This window comes from Doryrhamphus excisus, linkage group LG17 (genome assembly GCF_037039965.1).
Source record: "Doryrhamphus excisus strain RoL-2023G ecotype Guam linkage group LG17, RoL_Dexc_Guam_v1.1, whole genome shotgun sequence".
NCBI classification, from domain to species: domain Eukaryota; kingdom Metazoa; phylum Chordata; class Actinopteri; order Syngnathiformes; family Syngnathidae; genus Doryrhamphus; species Doryrhamphus excisus.
In genome coordinates, this window is record NC_136373.1 from 2,547,503 (window position 1) to 2,553,711 (window position 6,209).

A 6,209-nucleotide genomic window follows, 5' to 3' on the forward strand; every position below is an offset into this window, starting at 1 on the left:
TTCAAGACACGCAAACACACACACACACACACACACACACACACACACAGCAGCAAAGATGGAGAAATATGAAGTCATTTTGACCAGAATAAAGTCCAAATATTGGGTGGAAAAAGTTATAATGTCACAAGAAAAAGTCAGCATTTTACAAGAATAAGAAATCGGACTTTTTTTTACACTTTATCATTTGGAACTTTGGAACTTGCCATGACTCAACGGGACAACATCGGACGTGGTCCACCTCTTGGGCCCCGTTTTGGCTGATGATCATCCCAAGAACCGCGGCTGATGGGACTACATCTAGGAAGTGGACTATTATATTAGGCTATGCTATTTTCTATAGATGTTTGTTTATACTTCATTGTGTCACATGTTGGCCTCTCGACGTCCATTGCAGCCTGGACATCCAGGAAGGGGGATTCCACCCATCTGCGGTCCCTTCTCAAAGTTTCTTCTTTCCCTAATGGATTTTGAGTTTTTCCTTGTCTGGTTGGGGGTTCAGATCAGGGAATGTCGTCATATCATCTTGACTTGACATAAAGTAATCTCATGTTAGGGGCACAAAGTTGGGATATTTAATAATAGCAATACTTAGACAATATCATGTCATTTTGGGAAAATTAGCTTGGGAATAAAGTCATCATATGATAGGAATAAAGTGGTACTATTATGGGAATAAGGTTGTAGTATTATGGGAATAAAGTGGTAGTATGATAGGAATAAAGTGGTAGTACGATGGGAATAAAGTAATCATATTATGGGAATAAAGTTGTAGTGTGATGGGAATAAAGTGGTAGTACAATGGTAATAAAGTGGTAGTATGATGGGAATAAAGTGGTCGTATGATGGGAATAAAGTGGTAGTATGATGGGAATAAAATGGTCGTATGATGGGAATAAAGTGGTCGTATGATGGGAATAAAGTGGTCGTACGATGGGAATAAAGTGGTCGTACGATGGGAATAAAGTGGTCGTACGATGGGAATAAAGTGGTCGTATGATGGGAATAAAGTGGTCGTACGATGGGAATAAAGTGGTCGTGTGATGGGAATAAAGTGGTCGTATGATGGGAATAAAGTGGTCGTATGATGGGAATAAAGTGGTCGTACGATGGGAATAAAGTTGATGGTACATAAGGTGGGAAATGTACAAAAAGCGGAAATTGGAATTGCTGTCCAAAGGTAAACGTAGGGAATGTTTTCGGACAATGACACTAAGGCTTTGATGAAAATGGACGACAGATTTTGGACGGCACATTATCCATTCACGGCCTGGGGCGATTGCGGGGTGATGATGGCGCCCTACACGCGCTGCGTCTTTGCATGCTAAGTACCTGAGAAGATTGTATGTAAGGCGGGCGAGTCATTAAAGCGGAAGGACCCGTACCAAGGAGCCAATCGGATGCGTCGGGACGCTGCAAATCCCAAACGAGCCGATGAATAAATGAAAAGGCGCAGTCAATGTTGGGAATTTACAATACGGAATAGAAGGATGCTAATGGGAGGGGGCCCACACGCACACGTGAAGACAAGACTTCCCAACCACAAAGTGGGGACAAATGGGGTGCAGCCGAGGCGCATCGGGTGAGGATGAGCGAGGAAAAGGGTGAGGCGACTCGCCGCATGACTTCTTTGCTAACCACAGCACCGATGGGACTCGGGCGGCCTCGCACGGACGACTTTGCAGAGCGGCGAGCCGCCATTCGGGCCATTAAGAACATCCGGAGAGCTTCGGGTGATCACGGGCTCCATCGATCGTCAGATGGCTCTTCGCTGTCGGCGGTTTCTGCCGGCGGCGGTACAAAACTTTGATGGAGTTGAAGTCAGCCGGGAAGAGAACACGCGGTGACTGGGGGGTCGCCGGTACAAGTCCATTGCTGCAACTTGGGCTCCGATCCACACGACTAAACCCATTCCGAATGTTGTCAGAATGCCTAGTTTTCACTAAATTCCACATTTTCCAAACATAACTCAACAATATTCCCCTTTTTCCATAAGACAAACTGCCTTTGATCCTATAGGATCAGAATTCCTACTCATTCCACATTTCTCATCCTCCAAACAATTCCATCATTAAAACATTCAACAAATTCTACTTTGCCAAAATTCCCAGTTTTCCCAGATGTCCCATTTTCCAATCACAACATTCCTTTGATCTTAAGAATTTGTACTATTTCCACATCCATCCATCTTCTTCCGGTTATCCCAGGTGGGGTTGTGGGGGCAGCATCCGAAGCAGGGAAGTCTGCCCGGCTACTTGGTCCAGCTCCTCCTGGTGGAGGAGAGGCGTTCCCAGGATAGATGAGAGACCTAGTCTCTCCAATGTGTCCTGGGTCTTCCCCGAGACCTCCTACCGGTTCAGACCTGCTCTTCGTAAAAGATGTCTGAGGATTTTCTAATGTGAGACTTTCCTTTTGTTTTAGGCAAGCTTTATTTAATACGTGGCAGCAAAAACAGAGCAGTTCTATAGCCTTAATCCTAAACCTAACACTAACAGGTTAGGGTTGGGGCCCTAATCCTAATCCTAATACTAATAGGTTAGGGTTGGGGCCCTAATCCTAATCCTAACCCTAACACTAACAGGTTAAGGTTGGGGCCCTAATCCCAATCCTAACCCTAACACTAACAGGTTAGGTGTGGCGCCCTAATCCCAATCCTAACCCTAACACTAACAAGTTAGGACGAGGGTCCTAATCCTAACACTAACAAGTTAGGAAGAGGGTCCTAATCCTAACCCTACACCAACGTTCCAGACCTCGGCAAAGTGGTGGGTGTGCGCCATTCCAAGCGGTGCTGCACAAGTTGGTGAAATGCCAGGGAAAAGGAAGTGGGACTTCTCACCTGCCGGGAGCGCCTGGGGGCCCATAAAGAGCCCTGCCTTTAAAACTGAGTTATGATGTGCTAACGGCAAGTTGGCATCCATCAAGCGCAAACAGACCTGTTGAGTTTCCTCTGTTGTGCGATGCCCCCCCCTGATAACACACGCACACAGCAGGTGGAGCCCCCAGATAACCACAAGCGCTACGGCGCGACCGGGCAGGGAACAGCAACAATGCCGGCTGGGATGTAAATTCATCAGAGAAAAGCACCGGCTTTGACCTACGAGGACTCGGGAAGGCCGCAAATCAACACCGACGGATGACGTGGGAGATATAGAGTACACTGAAATCCACGCTATGTTGTACACTCCAATGTTTGAAGCGCTGGCTTGAATCCAGTCGGGAGGGGGGGGCTGAGGAAAAAAACCACCAGTGGCTTAACCGCACGCTGCTTCACAATCCTTCCCGCTGTGGTCGGGATTCATTCGTTCCGCAAAAAGAAAGACTGTGTTTTCAGTGCAGGTTATTTGATAACCCAGGGGGTGGGGTGGGGGGGGGGGGGGGGTGGACGTTCCTGTGAGGCTTGAACACAAAAGCCACAAGATGTCTTCTCCCGAGCAGCTGTGGTTGGACCGGTCACCGCCACAAACGCCGATCGCCCAAATTCTATGTCATGATGACCATGATGGACGGCTGCCATGTTTGCAACGGTAAAGCTAACATGGGAAAAATCCGGGAAAAAAAACAATCACTAAAGTCTTTTTATGACATTTTATAAGAATAAAGTCAAAATATTTCAAAGAAACATCATTTTCTAACGAGAAAAAATTGACGTAAACAATTTGGTCATATGATGAAGAAATATAATCCTATTTTAGTACTGTAGGGAAAATGTAGTAAAAATAATACCTGAATAATATTATAATTTTTGTAATAAACATTATAATATTGTAAGAATAAAGCCTAAATATCACAAGGAAATAAAATTCTAAGAACTAGTTTTTTAACCCAACAAAAATAGAAAAATTTCACAAGAAAAGTTGCACTCTGGCAAAAAAATGTTGCAATTTTATAATAATAATAACGTTTGAATATTGTGAAAATTTAGGGTGAAATAAGTTGGGGGAAAAAGTTTGAATAAAGCCCAAATATCACAATAAAATTTTTAAAATTACAGCAAAAATAGAAAAAATTGTACTCTAGCAAAAAAAAAAGTCACAATTTTATAATAATTTAAACCGTAAATGTATTTCTTTGATTGAATTTTATGAAATAATTTTGACATTTTAGTTGACATTTTGGCTGGGAGCGCTCACCGGGTGCCGACCCCTCCCCAGCTGCAACTTCCTGGACACCAAGTTCTTCTTCTACCGGAAGATGCCTTCATGGTGAGGACGCAGAGCAAAAGTAGCCTTTTTGCAGCAGAATTAGCATAAGACATTAGCACCAGAGTGCTATTGATCTTCCTGCGGTGCTGAAAAAGCTCCCCCGCCCCAGTTCCCTCGGCTCTGCCCCCCCGCCGGGCTCCCACGACATCAAACGCGGGAATACGCGGCCGCCGCGTCACTCTGTGTGCATCCGTGCAGCTGCTAAAACATCAACAACCAGAAGCAACGTGGGCGGCCTGGAGGGGAATGGGATGCTTTCCGCTGAGGTCAGAAGTGAACCACGGCCAGACGCTCACATTCCAGACTCGGAGACCGCGGCCGGGTCTCCGCTCCTCCACCGGACAAGGTGCAGGCGCAACGGCAAGAAATAGTTGGCCCTCTGAGGTCACAGGTTGACATGGATGGGGAGGGGGGGTCCTGTCCCTTTAAGAAAACTCTCTCTCTTTTATTATTATTTTTTATATTAATTAATTTATTGGTACATTTCTTTCATTTTATTTAACAAGATAATAATTACAAAAAAGTATTTTTGTAAATTATTAAAAATTTGCATTTCAGAAACTCTTTTTTTAACCTGGCCACATAATTTTTCATAAAAATCTTTTTACAATTTATAAATACTAAATTGTATTTCAAAAACTGTAATTTAAAAAAAATCTATATTTCCTCCTGGGCAAATTTAATTTAATTCAATGAAAAACATGTTTTAAATAGTTTAAATTTTGCATGTAATATTTGATTTCACTTATTAAAAACATTAATAAAGCATTTTTTCAAATATTTTAAATGAAAATTTAAAAACTTTATAAAAAAGTGATTTTAAAAAATTTTACATTTTTTTACTTTAATTGAAATTTTATTTTTCATTTTATTTTACTTACCAAGAGATTATTTTTGAAAATGTTTAAGTTTTATTTTTTACTTGAATTTGTTTACTTTTATTAAACTTTATTTACCAAAACAATCAAGCAATCACTCAAAGCTTTCCACGACCGTGAGGGTGGGGTGGGGGGGTGGGGGGTTGTCCTCCCCCAGAGAGGCGTAGGGGTGGACGTCCTTTGAAAGTTGAAGCGGTGCAAACGGACGCAGGGTGCGTGACGCTAAACTAATAGCATCATTCAGGAGCCAAGATGACGGCACCCGGGGCTAATGAGGTGCGTTTACAGTATCCGTCAGTTACTTTGGGGTGTCGGCAAGTAGAATAATTGGTCCCAGGAGCTTTTCAAGCGTGTGCCGGCTGTGTGCATGCGGGCGGGCCAGCTCTGTGTTGCTGTTTTTGTTTCGGGCCGCATGGAGGAAAGATGCAGAAGTGACATTATTTCTACAAATGAGTATCATTTACAATAAAAAATATTTTAAAAACAAAACCAAAGAATAATAACACAAAATAATAAATAACTTTAAAAGCTTTTTAAAGTAATAATAAAGTATGAGTTTGAATAATATAAATAATTAATCTCATGTAACCCCCGCCAAAGTGTTGTTTATGGTGTTTTTCTGAGCGCCGCCGTCAGCAAATACGACCCGCCTGTTGGAGATAACGACTGACGACGCGTGATTACGACGTGACGACTAAATGGAGCCAAACATCTTGATTTTTGACGACGCGCTTTGCCCTTACGACCTCACAGGGGCACTTTATGGCGCCGGGGATTTGGCACGTAATTGGACAATTAGCATGCCGCTAAGAATGGAACGACATGTTAGCGAACAAGATTATTTGACGCATGCTAAGTGGACGTCGCAAACAGCTTTAGGCAACAAGCACAAACACACTATTTCTCTTTTGGGATGGTCCTTATGTCCTCAGTCAGAACGTATATTCATTCAAACTCTCACATTTACTGAGTGTCTTATTAGCATCACCATTTATTTTAGCGCTTACTAGCATTACCTAGCGTGTTGTCTATGAATTTATGGAAGAAGAAGAGTAGAATTGTATAATTTGCCGCCTCATTCAAGTATTATAGTTAAGCTTTCATGTCGTAAAATAAGCTTTAGAAA